The sequence below is a fragment of the Myotis yumanensis genome, unplaced genomic scaffold (genome assembly GCF_028538775.1).
Source record: "Myotis yumanensis isolate MYYU_CA2020_CCGP unplaced genomic scaffold, mMyoYum1.0.hap1 SCAF_1, whole genome shotgun sequence".
Classification (NCBI taxonomy): domain Eukaryota; kingdom Metazoa; phylum Chordata; class Mammalia; order Chiroptera; family Vespertilionidae; genus Myotis; species Myotis yumanensis.
This window is the reverse complement of record NW_027223752.1, coordinates 82,577,300-82,593,286: the sequence shown is the minus strand read 5'-3', so window position 1 is coordinate 82,593,286 and position 15,987 is coordinate 82,577,300.

Here is a 15,987-nt window from a genome sequence, read left to right as displayed (position 1 = left end):
AATTCCAGGAGACATGCAGCTCTACTTAATACAGAGAAACAAACACAGGGAAGCAGCCAAAATGTGGAGACAAAGAAACATGTCAAAAATGAAAGAATGGAAGAAATCTCTAGAAAGAGAACTAAATGAGATGGAAGCAAGCAAACTACTGGATACAGAGTTCAAAACAATGGTTATAAGGTTGCTTAAGAATCTTAATGAGAGTTTCAAGGGATTTTGTAAGACTTTCAAGGATCTTAGTGAGAATTTCAAGAACCTTAGTGAAAACACCAAAGACATGAAAAAGGACAAGTCAGAAATTAAACATACACTAACTGAAATAAAGAATAATTTACAGGGATTCAACAGTAGAGTAGAAGATTCCGAGGATCAAATCAACGATTTGAAATATGAGGAAGCAAAAAACACCCAATCAGAAGAGCAAAAAGAAAAAAGAATCCAAAAATATAAAGATAGTGTAAGGAACTTCTGGGACAACTTCAAGCGTACCAACATTTGCATCATGGGGATGCTGGAAGGAAAAGAGAGGGAACAAGATATTGAAAAACCTATTTGAAGAAATAATGACAGAAAACTTCCCCAACCTGGTGAAAAAAATAGACTTACAAGTATAGGAAGCACAGAGAGTCCTAAACAAGAGGAATCCACAGAGACCCACACCAAGACACATCATAATTAAAATGTCAAAGGTTAAAGACAAAGAGAGAATCTTAAAAGCAGGAAAGGAAAAGCAATTAGTTACCTAAGGAAGCACCCATGTTACTATCAGCTGATTTCTCAACAGAAACTTTGCAGGCCAGAAGGGAGTTGCAAGAAATATTCAAAGTGATGAATAGCAAGGATCTACAACCAAGATTACTTTACCCAGCAAAGCTATCATTAAGAATTGAAGGTCAGATAAAGAGCTCCCCAGACCAGGAAAAGCTAAAGGAGTTCATCACCATCAAACCCATGTTACATGAAACTTTGAAGCTTATTCTTTAAGAAGAGGAGAAGGAGGAGGAGGAGGAAGAAGAAGAAGAAGGAGAATAATAAGAAGAAAAAGATGAACAATAAAATGGCAATAAATACATATCTATCAACAATTGAATCTAAAAATCAAAATAAATGAATAAGGAATCTAATGAATAAAATAAACTGATGAATAAAATAGAGCCAGAGGCATGGAAACATGGAACAGCCTGAGGAATCTCAGAGGGAAGAGATTAATCAAAGATCTTATATGCATACTAGAGGCCTGGTGCACAAAATTCATGCATGGGGATGGGGGTCCCTTAGCCCAGCCTGCACCCTCTCGCAATTCGGGATATCCCTCTAGCAATCCGGGACCACTGGCTCCTAACTGCTCACCTGCCTGCCTGCCTGATCGCCCCTAACCACCTCTGCCTCAGCCCCTGCCACTGCAGCTTTGTCTAGAAGGATGTCTGGAAGGTCATTTGGCTGTTTGGTCTAATTAGCATATTATGGTTTTATTATTATAGATATGCATTACCTATGGACACAGACAATAAGGTGGTGAAGGCCTCGGCGGGGTGGGAACTGGTTGGAGGGGGACAATAGGGAAAAAAAGGGAGACATCTATAATACTCTCAACAATAAAAATTTTAAAAACTATAATTTTTATCTCTTTATTGCTATTTTCTTTCTAATTTCTCCTGAATATTTGCACCTCACAGTACAGATGACATGAACATTTTTGTAGCTAGAAACAGCAAATACTTTAATTGTTTAAAAGACTTTAATTCCTGTTTTAAAAAATATATTTTTATTGATTTCAGAGAAGGAAGAGGAAGAGAGAGATAGAAATATCAATGATGAGAGAGAATTATTGATTGGCTGCCTCCTGCACGCCCCCCACTGGGGATCAAGCCCATCACCTGGGCATGCACCCTGACTGGAGACCAAACCATGACCTCTTGGTTCATAGGTTGATGCTCAATCATTGAGCCACACCGGTCAGGCAGAAACTTTAATTTTTAAAATTCTATATTTAATGAAGAAGCTTCTAGTCTTTCCCCTGAGAATAATTCTAGCTTTGGAGATTATTGATATGTAATGTTAAGAAGGTATTAACCTTTTCCCATATTTATCAGATCTTTTTTTTAAAAATTAAGTATGGAAGTTGCTTTTTATCTAAAAAATTTTCAACATCCATGGAAACGATCATGTTTCTCTATATATATTCATATGATGAGCTATGTTAACAGATTTTCTAATATTGAATAATCTTTCTATCCCTCGGAAAAATCCCACTTAGTTATGGCATATAATTTTTTTAATGTTTTACTGGATTCTCATGGCTATTATGTTGTGATTTTTGCATTGATATTCATAAATGTGTAGTTTTCCTTTTTAGTACTATTTTTGCTATTTTCCTATTGATATAACACTTGCTTTATGAAAAGAATTAGAAACTTTCCTCTATTTATTTATTCACTTATTTCTTGTGTGCTTGTGCTTAGTTCTGTGAAATTATCTGGGTGTGGTGACTTTGCCGGGGTGGCAGGTCGGGGAGGGGAATGTAGCGGGTAACTTTTTGACAGTGTCCATGCTAGTGCTGTGCTACTCGGCATATTTGTTTTTCATCTTTTCTGGGGTCAGTTTTTAAATGTATTTGGATATATGTGAATAAAAGAGAAATACATAAACATATAAATATTTTCTGCTGTATCTAGTCTCCCCGCCCCCGCCCATTTGGTGTGTTTGTCCTCTCTCCTTTTAAAGTGAAGAACTATAGGCTTGCTAATAGTTAATATATTTAGTTGATTTTCAAAAATCAGTTCTTATATTTGTTGTTTCTATTTACAACAATTCATTACTTTCTTAATTTCTTCCTCCTAATTTCCTTAGGTTTACCTTTTTTTCTAATTTATTGTTTTATATCCTCAATTCATCTACTTTTAAAAATTCTTTCTTCTTTATTGACATAAGCAAGTTAGGCTGTGAATTTTCCCCCAAGTACTTCTTTAGCTATATATTCCATATGTGAGGTAATGATAATAACAATGGTGAATGAATCAGCCTCTCATGAAAATAAAGTTTACAACTTTAAATGAACACACATTTCTGTAAACAAACATTTTAGACACACGTTTAAACAAATATTTGTCTTATAACAAATATTTTTAGTTTCAAGTTACAGGACAACTATCCTTGGAACTATTTGTAAAAAAATATTTCAATAATGTAAGAAAGGTCTTTTAGTTGACTGTTTAGACAAATGCTCAATTTTATAAGCATAAGATACAGAAAAAATATTAATTAAGCTTTTTAGTAACTGATATGTAGATATTTTTGCTGTTTCCTCATCTCTCTAATAACATGAAATGGTTTAGCGCTTTCTTTTTTTAAAAAAAATATGTTTTTATTGATTTCAAAGAGGAAAGGAGAGGGAGAGAGAGAGGAACATCAATGATGAGAGAGAATCATTGATTGGCCGCCTCCTACACACCCCCCACTGGTGATTGAGTCCGCAACCTGGGCATGTGCCCTTGACTGGAATCGAACCTGGGACCCTTCAGTCCACAGGCCTACGCTCTATCCACTGAGTCAAACCTGCTAGGGCTAGCGCTTTATTTTCTTAAAGCATTGATATCAATGGACTCCCTTTCCTTGAAGGCACTTAGATTGTTAACTATGGCCTACAGCTTTTGTCTTTAGTTACAATTTCTAACCAAGGTCAAATTAATGAATATGAAATTTATATTTTTTCTGATTTCAAAATTAGAATTATTTTAATATTTCACCATTGAGGTTTTTTGTGAATATTTGAAATTTTTTCTTACTCTTAGACATTTTATCTATCCATAAAAGCATAGATGCTTATTAAGAGATTAAAAAATTGGACCAGGTGGTGGGTTTCTGGTGTTCATTGTATTATTCTTTCAGTTTTTCTGTATATTTGAACATGATCATAGTAAAAAGTTAGACAAAATCAGATCTATTTATATAACTGTAAGAGATATCTAGGAGTGCTACAAAAATGATGGAAAAAGAAGGGGTGTCAGCTGTGACAAGGGACACAGTAGCTGTTTGAATTGTAAGCAGACAGCCATTACCCTCTGTTGTTTTTTCTCGTGGAGAGCAGAAATGTTCTGGTGTGTGACAAGAAATATTCAGGTTTGATATAACAAGGATGGCCTTCTGTAGGAGAACACACAGCTGCTTTGCCTTGAGTGTCTTTAGCCCCATAGATGCTCTCTGTCTAGCATGTGAGGCCACCTATGGGCGTGAGGTAGCTAGCCCTTTGATAGGAGAGAGGAGGCAGCAGAATGGTTCCTGAGAGATCCAGGAACAGCTGCAGCTCACATGCCTGTATAGAGTTAACAGGATGGTGTCCAGCTGTTCTGAAAACAGTAGAATGGTTACAGGCAGGGATGTAGATTAGGTTCTGCCTCAGATGCACCCGCAGGGCTCTACAGGTTTGCTCTGTGGATTATCCTCTGCTTTGCTTATCACCCAGAGTGGTTCCATTAGAAGTTTGAGCACAAGAAAAGGAGGGGCCCTGGAGACCATGAATCACAGCTCTTTATTCTTCTGGGAGCAAAGAGTTCATACCAACACTTACAAAGTATGGGATTTAACAAGAGAAATGATCTTCACGACATTGGTCAGGCAAATTTCCCTGACAGTAAAAAGTCATTCATGCACAACGTTAGTTGGTACCCACTCTATCCAGAGCCATACTGAGAACATGGCTATTGGAATTTCCAGAGTTCCATGCACATAACACCTGGGATACAGATACCTGATTCTGACCTGGATATAAATCCCGACTCTCCCATTTATTAGCTTTGTAACTCTGGAAGCAAGTGCCTTATTAGTCTCTGTGCCTCAGCCTCCTCCTTGATGGACTGGGTATCATAGTAATCCCTAGCTCACGGGATCTGCCTGCAGGATTAGAGAGAACATTAGAGTGAAAAGTGCTAAGAATGGAACATAGTAAGTGCACAGTAGATGTTAACTATTATTATTTAGCATGGTTGTATTGTATTCTTTTTGACAAGCCCCAAGCTCCTCACTTTTCGACCACTCAGCTACCTTACACAGGCCCCGAGTTACCTCTGGGCTAAGAAGCAGTTACTCTTGGATCTTCCTGGTTACTCATCTGGAGGGGAGTTCCCAGATCTCAGGAGCTTCTTGCCTTTCTAGCTACATCAAAACAATAAATTCTCAGGTGAGAGGACTCTGACCCTTGCTGTGGGGTTTATGGGTGAGAGAGCAAGTGAGTCATCCTGTGGACACAACCTTGGAGTCTCTCCTTCTGTCTTTTCTTCTTGAGCTAAAGAGGTACCTGTGGGCAATGAGATTCATTTAACTCAACCATCAAGAGTCCCAGGGGTTCTGTTGGATTATCCTTAATCTACATTCAGAATTACTACTAACAAGACCTCGGTATAAGCCATTTTGGGGAGACTTTGTGACTTTATGTGCATCTGGTACAGGCCTGGTGTATTTGGACTGTTTCCCGGTTTCTATGGAATTTTGAAACTTGGAGCCCCAAATATTGATCCTCTGAGGGAAGCTTTCCCTTCTCTGGAGTGAAGTTGTGGGGCTTCTCTGGAGACTCATTACAACACTGAGATAATAAGGCCCCAGCCACTTGGAATCCCTTGGCTGTTGATTGCTCTAACTTTAATGTGTTTTTTAAAATTGATTTTTAGAGAGAGTGAGGAAAGGAGAAGGGAGAGAGATAGAAACATCAATTGGCTGCCTCCTGCAGCGCCCCCGCCCCCGGGGATCGAACCCATAACCCAGCCATGTGCCCTGACCGAGAACTGAACCAGTGACCTCTTGGTGCATGGGCTGACGCTCAACCACCAAGCCACACTGGCCAGGCCTGATTGCTCTAACTTTAAAACTGGAAGTTTATCCTTTCCCTTCCAGTTGTATAGCATAGTAACTTTGGAAATGTTTAATGAGTCAGGTAGAGGGAGTGAGGGGGAAATAGTGGGCAAGGCTCTTCCAAGAGCTAGATCAGTAGGGTTATGAACATGGGCATTGTGTGGCTGTCCCTTTCCTAGAAGTCTCTGCCTGTCCCTTGACCTTTTCATCCCCCATCTCACTCAGCTTGCTCCAGGGTGGCCTTCCTGTACTTCAGCCACACCAACTCATCTCCATCTTGGGGCTTGGGCCCTACCCCTGTGGCCTCTGCTTACTGTCACCTCCTTTCCTGTCCATCTTATACAAAATAGAACCCCTCCTTGTTATTTCCTGTCCCTTTACTCTGTTTATGTACTTTTATTCATAACACTACCGCATATTTTATTTACATATTATATTTGTCTGTCTTTCCCACTAGAAGGAAAACTCTATGATGGCAGAGACTGACTTGTTCATTGCTGTATCCTCTTCTATGCTTAGAACAGTCTTGACATAGCATAGGTGCTAACTAAGCATTTTCTGATGAAAGTGACAAAGCAACACACCTCTTATCCAGAGGAGTCTGTATGGAGCAGAGTAGCTGTGGGGTAGGGGCAGAAGGGGAGACACGAGCACTTCTTGCAGCATTTTGCAAGGTTTTGGGGATAAAATTCAGGAGTGCCTTTTGAGAGGGGGATGTGAGGCATGAAAAAAACAAAAGTGAATAAGTTAGACCAATTTCTGTCCTCTAGGATGACTGACCTCTCTCTGAGAACTAGCACCAGTTAACTCAGGATGTCTTCAGCACCTTTGATTGCTCCATGGAGACTGGGTTAGTATGTTTTATCTCTGGGACTCAAGAATGGGACCTAGAGTGATATGAAGTTTGGAGGAAGAATATCAAAGAATACAGACTTGCTTTCCAGCCAGACAGGACCATTTCCTTGTTTAAAGTATAGCTTGCACTTTGGCACCTTCCTGCTTTGGCTCCTGCCATTTCTCCTAACAGGAGCACTCTCCCTCCTCTTCCCTCTTTCCAATTACTACCCTCTCTTCAAGGCCTAGTTCAAATTCTTCTTTTGGGAAGCCTTCCCAGATCTTATGGGGAAGAGCAACCTTTCCTTCCTCTGAACTCTTTTGAGTTGTACTGTTCACACATTCATGACATTTGGCTATGAACGATTTGGGGGCAGCTCAAGTAACTAACTAACTAATTAATGAACTGACTAAGTAACTCTGAAGTCTTTGGTTTGTTTGGTTTTCAAAGGTCACCCTTCCTTTTGGTGCTTAAAAATCACAAGTGTTCAAGCTGGGATCCTGAATGACAACTGAAAGTTTAGGAGTTTACTGGATCCACTCCATGTAATTCCCAGAGGAAGGTTTACATTTTCTGCCAACCTATGCTGGTTCTGCAGATCATCTGGCCATCTTGTGACCAGCTTCTCCAACTGCTATGCTTTCCTCATACCTCCTCATCCCAAGTGCAGTCAAAGACCCCACTGTCATCTGACCAAGCACATCAGAGACCTACCAAAAAACCTTGTCAAAAGCCTTGGAATAATAGGAGGGAATTCTAGTGTAGAAAACCTATAGAACAAGTTACTAGAAATTATTATTCTTAGAGTCCAGCAGCCATATACCTACACAGGTTTTTTTATAAATGTATACTTTCTGATCCTTCATTATGCTGCCACATTGTCTTCTGCTGTGTAGTGCCCTCCCTATATCTCGCTCTGCTCTGTTTGCCCTGGGTGCAGGACCCAGGTCTCTGAGGCCCACTGAGAAGGAAAAACCCAATTTTGGCCCTAAGCCAATTTTCCAGGAGATATTATATTTCTCAGAGATGGATCTCTTCTCACAATGCAACTCATCTCAATGTCACAAAGGACAGCAATGTAGCTGTCCATACTACCCAAAGCAATCTAGGTTCAATGCAATTTCTATCAAGATACCAATGGCATATTTCACAGAACTACAACAAATATTTCAAAAATTTATATGGAACCACAAAAGATTCCCAAAGCTACAACAATCTTGAGAAAAAAAGAACAAAGTTGGAGGATTCACACTACCTGATATCAAACTATGTTACAAGGTCATAGTAATCAAATCAGCATAGTACTGGCAGAAAAACAGACATATAGATCAATGGAACAGAATACAAAGCCCAGAAATAAACCCACACCTTTATAGTCAATTAATATTTGACAAAGGAGGCAAGACTATACAATGGGGGTAAAGATAGTTTATTCAATAAATGGAGTTGGAAAAATTGGAAAAATACATACAAAAAAAAAAAAAAAGAAAATAGTCCATCTTCTTAAACCATACACAAGAGTAACCTTAAAATGAATTAAAGATTTAAATCTTAGACTTGAAACCATAAAAATCCTAGAAGAAAACATAGGCAGTAAAATCGCAGACATTTATCTTAGCTATATTTTTCTGATATATTGTCTTGGGCAAGGGAAACAAAAGAAAAATAAGCAAATGTAATTAGATCAAACTAAAAGTTTTGCACAGCAAAGGAAACCATCAACAAAATGAAAAAGACAACCATTGAATGGGAGAACATATTCACTAATGATACATCTAATAAGGGGTTAATATCCAAAATTTATAAAGAACTTACACAACTCAACACTGAAAAAACAAACAAGCCAGTTTAAAAGTGGGCAAAGGCTCTGGCCAGGTGATTCAGTTGGCTGGAGTATTGTCCAATACATCAAAACATTGAGAATTTGATTCCCAGACCTGGTGCCTACGGGAGGCAACCAATTGATGTTTCTCTCTCTTCCTCTCTCTCTAAACAAATAAACAAACAAACAAACAAGAACATATCCCCAGGTAAGGATAAAAAAAGAAAATTTAAAAAATTGGCAAAGGATCTAAATAGACACTTTTCCAAAGAGGACATACAGATGGCCAATAGACATATGAAAAGATGCTCAAGGTCACTAATCATCAAAGAATGCAAATTAAAAGCACAAAGAGATATCACCTCACACCTGTCAGAATGGCTATCATCAATAGGTCAACAAACAGCAAGTGTAGGTGAGTATGTGGAGAAAAGGAAACCCTCATGCACTGTTGGTGGGAATGCAGATTGGTGCAGTCACTGTGGAAAGCAGTATGGAGTTACCTCAAAAATTAAAAATGGGCCCAGCCAGCATGGCTCAGTGGTTGAGCATCTATCTATATACCAGGAGGTCACAGTTTGATTCCTGCTCAGGGCACATGCCTGGGTTGCAGGTTCGATCCCCAGTGTGGGGCATGAAGGAGGCAGCCGATCAATGATTCTCTCATCATTGATATTTCTCTCTCTCTCTCTGCCTCTCCCTTCCTCTTTGAAATAAATAAAAATATATTTTAAAAAAATTAAAAATAGAAATTGCCTTATGACCTAGCAATTCCACTTCTGGGAATATATCTGAAGAAGCCCAAAAAACACTAATTAGAAAGAATATATGCACCCCTATGTTCATTGCATCATTATTTACAATAATATCCAAGATTTGGAAGCAGCCCAAGTGCCCATCAGTTGAGGAATGGATAAAAAAATCTGTGGTACTACAATATTGTACTACTCAGCTGTAAAAAAAAAAAAGAAAGAAAGAAAGAAAGAAAGAAAGAAAGAAAGAAAGAAAGAAAGAAGGAAAGAAAAGAAATCTTACCTTTTGCAACAGCATTGATGGACCTGGAGAGCATTATGCTAAGTGAAAGAAGCCAGTGATTTCACATATAAGTGAAAAGTTTATGAACAACATAAACTAACAAACATAATAGAAACAGACTCATAGATACAGAGAACAGTCTGACAGCTGTCAGAGGAGAAGGGGGTTTGGGGGTTAGGTGAAAAAGGTGAAGGGATTAAGCAATAAACAAAACAAAACTCATAGACACAGACAATGGTATGGTAATTACCAGAGAGCAAGGGGGGTAGGGAAGGTAGGAGAGGGTAAAAAGGGATAAATAGTGATGGAAGGAGAATTGACTTGGGATGGTGAACACATAATACAATATACAGATGATGTATTGTAGAATCATACATCTGAAATCTATATAATTTTATTAACCAACTAGAAGCCTGGTGCATGAAATTCATGCATGGGAAGGGGGCGGGGCCTCAGCCCAGCCTGTGCCCTCTCGCAGTCTGGGGACCCTTGAGGGATGTCCTATTGACAGCTTAGGCCTGCTCCCCTTAGGCCCACTCCCCATGGGCAGTCAGACATCAGTGCTGCCGTGGAGGCAGGAAAGGCTCCCGCCACTGCCGCTGTGCTTGCCAGCCGTGAACCTGGCTTCTGGCTGAGCGGCACTCCCCTTGTGGGAATGCACTGACCACCAGGGGGCAGCTCCCGCATTGAGCGTCTGCCTCCTGGTGGTCAGTGCATGTCATAGGTACTGGTTGTTCCCCAGTTTGGTCAATTTGTTTATTAGCCTTTTATTATATAGGATATCATCCCTATAAACCCAATAAAATTTAAAAACAAACACAGTCTATTCCCAAAATTTAATCAGAAAATTGGTGGTAATTTAAAAGAGACTTATTCTAGCTTCCAGGCATTACATATTCAAGAATATTGGGGTTGAAGCTTATTAGAATACTCCATTGTAAAATTTAAATGTTTTATATCTTACAGAAATCAGCAGGAAAGTAAAGCATTGAGGAAGAGAATGGTAGTGTTAGTCCAAGGAAGCCCAGGGGGATCTGTCTCTCCTTTTTGAAGACTCAAGTTGTGTCTGGTAATGGGTAGGTAGTGTCCTGAGAAAGTCACACTAACAAAAATGTACTTACGAGTGATGAACATTCAAGAATGACACTTTATTAATTTGCATGGGAAATAGGACTGCCAGACCAGATATGCTCTGCCCAGGGTGCTTGCTCACTAACTTTCCCTTCTTCCTCCTAGTCTGAACCACTCACTGAGCTTTCTTTAACCCTTTGTAAAAGAAAAGCGTGTTTTTCCGTCTCTGTCAGTGGGTGTTTAGTTTGGAGAAGTCTCAGAAAGCAAGTAGTACTTTCAAAAGAGATAAAAATTCCTCCCTAGTCATTCTGGCCAGCAGGTTGTACTGTAGGCAGTGCTCTGCCCACTGGATGCGTTATGATATTCCAAAAGACCAGGGGCAGCCACTCTCTGGAGAAACTCATCTTTCCTGGGACAGAGCTCCTGGGAACTGCAAAGGACAGCCATGAGGTGTGCTTCTCTCCTCTACCACTGGGAATCTGCCTCCAGCTTGTGAGGAAGTCATATGAACAGCAAAGGTGAGAAGACATCAGAGAATTGTCATACTGCTGAAGAATTGTCTTGCAAGTTAAGGCTTCCCCCTTTACTATAAGACTATAAATAAAAACTTATTTTATCCTTAAAAAATGTTTTTATTGCCCTAACCGGTTTGGCTCAGTGGATAGAGCGTCGGCCTGCCGACTGAAGGGTCCCAGGTTAGATTCCGGTCAAGGGCATGTACCTTGGTTGCGGGCATATCCCCAGTGGAGGGTGTGCAGGAGGCAGCTGATCGATGTTTCTCTCCCATCGATGTTTCTGACTCTCTATCCCTCTCCCTTCCTCTCTGTAAAAAATCAATAAAATATATTTAAAAAAATGTTTTTATTGCTTTCAGAGAGAGGAAGGGAGAGGGAGAGAGAGACGGAAACATCAATGATAGAGAATCATTGATCGGCTGCCTCCTGCACACCCCCTAATGGGGATCAAGCCTGAAACCCAGGCGTGTGCCCTGACTGGAATTGAACTATGTCCTTCTGGTTCATGGGTCAACACTCAACCACTGAGCCACACTTGCAGAGCCCAAATCAGTGGTTCTTAATATTTTTTGAATCAGAAAGCCATTTGAGAATTTGACTTTTCCCACTTCCCTCCCAATTTATATACATAGTAGATTTATATACACTATTTTGCATATAATTTAAGGCATTTCCCAGCACACCCTGCAGTTCATCTGTAGACTTTCTGTTCCATACTATAAACTTTGGAGGCAAGGACTGGGCTTGTTCTCTGATGTGTGTGTGGCCAGCATCTACTAAAAGTGCCTGAGCTACAGGAGGTATCAATAAATGTTTGTTGAGTAGCAAAGAGCAGAAGTAAACCTGCACTTGACCAGCGAAGGGCAGGCCAGTGGCATCAGTGCCTTTAGAGGCTTTGATCATGATATCTCTGTCTCTATTCTTGACATTTAAGACCAGGACTGATGAAGATGAGCCCTTTATTCTTCAAATTCTCTGGTCCTGACATCGTCTGGTGATCTGAGACATGCTGGGTCACTGGTGGTTGCAGGGAAGAGATGAGAAATGTCATACAGAGGGTTTTCACATTGCTACCCAGTTTTTGCCATGGCATTCATATCAATTTATCCTAAATGCTTCTCTGAAGTTAATATTCAGTTATTTATGCACGCTGCATTTATTGAGTATCTTCGGGTCTACTGTGTTCCAAGCGGATGCGTGGTAGATGCTGAAGTCCTTGAATTTAAATGAGGGTCAGAGTTCTAATCTTCATTTTATATACAAATTTATATATGCAAATAGATGTGAGGGGGCATTTCTTACCTATGTTTGCTGCAGAATTCAAGGCACTAATGTAAGCGGAAGCTCTGAGGAATGGGTTCAGGTAGCATATCAATGGTGCCAGGCTGGGGATGATCTTATCTGCTCTTCCCAGCGACACTGGAACCCCAACTCTTGCCTAGCCAAAATATGCTGCTGTTCTAGCTTATTAATAGACATTTTGCCCTATTATTTTTCAAACTGTTCAATTACTTTTTCTTCATTCTTGTTCTCTATAACCTCTTCATATATTTGGTGTTGTTGCTACTCCTACCATCTTGAATTTCTCCTTTCCCACTTGCATGATTCTGTTTCTGTTGTTTTGTTTTCTGACTCCTCTCGTTCCCATGGTGACTTTTTCTCCTGCCTTTTAAATGAAGGCCTTCACTGAGGCTCCATTCTTTTTTCTACTCTGTATAAACGTCTCCAGAGTATACAGTTTCATGTCCACTTATTTGCTCACTCACTCAGTCATTGTTGAGCTTTTCTGGTGTCCCTTACATGGCATTAGGCTTGGGGAATACCAAGAGGGTTAAAACCTAGTTTCTGCCTTCAGGGAATCATATAACTGCTAAACGGTAGCCTGATCCAGGACCTGGCTCTTTCTACTCACATCCCAGTGCTCATTAACCCCAATGTAAAGACTTTAAGGCTCATTTAATCTCACATCTACCATGAATCTTGTGTATGCACATCCAGCCTTCACTGATTTTTTTTCTCCTCCAAACTGCTGTCATAGTCAGGATAGCTGGGTTTTACTCCACCAGTTTTGTTACCTTGGACAACTCATTTAACCTGTGTTGGACTTAATATCTCCACCTGTGGAATGAGAAGGTTGCAGCACTAGGATCCTCCCATCTCCAAATTTCCATGGTTCTATGATTTCATATAAGGGAGGTGGTGGCTAATACAAAACAGCAATTACCAGTATATAATGAAGCTAATGTTTTTAAAAAATGTGTAGCATGCTCATGAGAGTTGCTAGTACATCATAAAATTGTTGGTTGGGTCTGGAAAATATTTGTCCTTGTCCCCATTATAATTAGCCAGTTGCTGGAACCATTAATATTCTCAGATAAATGGAAGGCAGGCATGGGAGTGACTGGAGTTAAAGCAGGATAAGGGAGCAGCCTTAAACTTTCTGGGTAGATTGTTCTCATTGCTCTAAGATTATTGACCTTTATACTAATTTTATGGCTTATTGTATAAATTGATGAATGTCATTTATGTGAATTAAATTTCTGTAAAGTATGAATTCTGCTTTGGACCTTAAAAGAGAACTTTGATTAGAAAGGTGATATTTTTTTCTTAGTCATTGACACTTTGAATTTAAAAAACAGAGGCCCAATCAAGCTAGCTGACTGAAGGTGTGTGTGTGTGTGTGTGTGTGTGTGTGTGTGTGATGATAAAATAGTATATGGCAATGAAAATGAGTCACATAGCACGGTTGAATCTCATCTCTGAAATACAGGTTGAACAAAAGATGGCAAACACAAAACAATTCATGATTCCATTTATATGAATTTCAAAAACAGGCAAAGATAAGCCATGTTGTTAGAAACCAGGATAAAGGTTACCTTTGGAATGGAGATGGGGAGCTTAAAAGGGACTTCTGAGGTGCTAGTACCATTCTGTCACTTGACCTGGGTGGTGGTTACATGAGTGTGTTCACTTTATAATAATTCATTGAGCTCATGATTTGTGCCCTTTTATGTAAATGTGTTATAGTTAAATAAAAAAGGTTAAAAACATTCAAGTTCTATACTGTGGACTCCTGATTCCAAGTGTAAGAAAAGTATTTCTGGAGAGGAAGAACCCTGTAGGTTTGAGCAGGAGGGACAAGAGCTGGGCTCTGGAGACTAGGCAGGTGGAGAAGACACATGGGGACACAGGCCATTTTGGGGCAGAGTAAAAATAGTGGTTAGACTGAAGTAAAAGATGTGTATGAGAGTGTGTAAGGTGGGAGCTGAGGCTGGGAGGTAATTCTGGGAGAGATTAGGCGTGGGGCTCTTGAGTGTCAGGCTGAGCTGCTTGGTTTTTTTTCTTTTGGATGGTGGAAGATCACTGAAGATTTGGTATATTGATAGAAATACTTTAGGATATTGGAGAGGGTAATACTCGGTAGTATGGAGTAAACACAATTGTCATGATGGGACTGGAGATGGGGGCAGATAAAGGCTCTCTAAGATATTCCCCGTGGTGTTAATGTTGGCTGGTGTTCTGGCTTCAGTTCTTGCTAGTGTAGACATGTTGGAGTCTGCAACTTTTCCTAAGTGGGCCTCAGGGGCCTCAGGTTCAGGCATGGTATTCATGGACCGCTTTGTAGATTGTGCCCCTGAGGAGTCCCCATGATTGGATCCTTTCCTAAAAGTGTATGCTCTGACCCACCCTGCCTTGCCCCACCCCACCCCAGTGGGAGCCAAAGCATGGGATCCAAATGTAAAACCCTTCCACAGTATTGCTCCTTTCAGCCCTGAGAGTGCAGTTGGTTTGTGGCAGAAGCCTCAGCGTTACAGCGCCCAAGCCCGGGCTGCCGTGTGGGCAGGACATGCTGGAGGTGGCTAGTTGACCTCATCTAGGCTAATGTGAGTATTGTTGAGTCTCCTCTGTGAGCGTTGCTCTGGGTATTATTATTATTATTATTATTTTAAAATATATTTTATTGATTTCAGAGAGGAAGAGAGAGAGAGAGAGAGAGAGAGAAACATCAATGATGAGAGAGAATCATGGACCAGCTGCCTCCTGTTCACCCCACACTGGGAATGGAGCCTGCAACCTGGGCATGTGCCCTGACTGGGAATCGAACCATGACCTCCTGGTTCATAGGTCGATGTTCAACACCTGAGCTATGCCGGGGGCTTAATTTTTAAAAATATGTTTTTATTGATTTTAGAGAGAGAGAAGAAGGGAGAGGGAGAGAGAGATAGAAACATCAATGAGAGAAAAACATTGATCAGCTGCCTCCTGCACGCCCCCTACTAGGGATCCAGCCTGCAACCTGGGCATGTGCCCTGACTGGGAATTGAACTGGTGACCTCTTGGTGTATGAGATCACATTCAACCAACTGAGCCACACCGACCGTGACTCTGAGTATTATTGTGTGGAATGTGGGGGACAGAGGGTAGTTTCTTCATTCTGAAATCTTAGGCAAGGAGGGTTAAGCAAAATTCTCATGTAGAGAAGCAGCTTCCCGTTGTCTTCCCTCTTTGTAGCCAATTAGATATGCTGTTCAAGGAGAAAACAATTTAGGCAAAATTGTGACCTGACAAGATGTATCCCAGGGCAGAACTGATAGTGCTCCAGGGTGGCTGGCCAATATCTCAGTAGGGACAAGGAAAACAGGATTTGCTCTTTGCCAAAATTGCAGAACAGCAGAGTTTCTAGAAATAATGGCAACACTCGATATGATGGTTTATGATTTCCTAAGGCACTTCATATGAATTATCTTATTTTCCATTTTGAGCTTCTCATCATCCCAGCTGTGAGAAAGATGGGGAAAAAGAGCATTATCTCTGCTTGTCCTGTGAAGATTCATGTGTAGCCTGGCCAGCATGGCTCAGTGGTT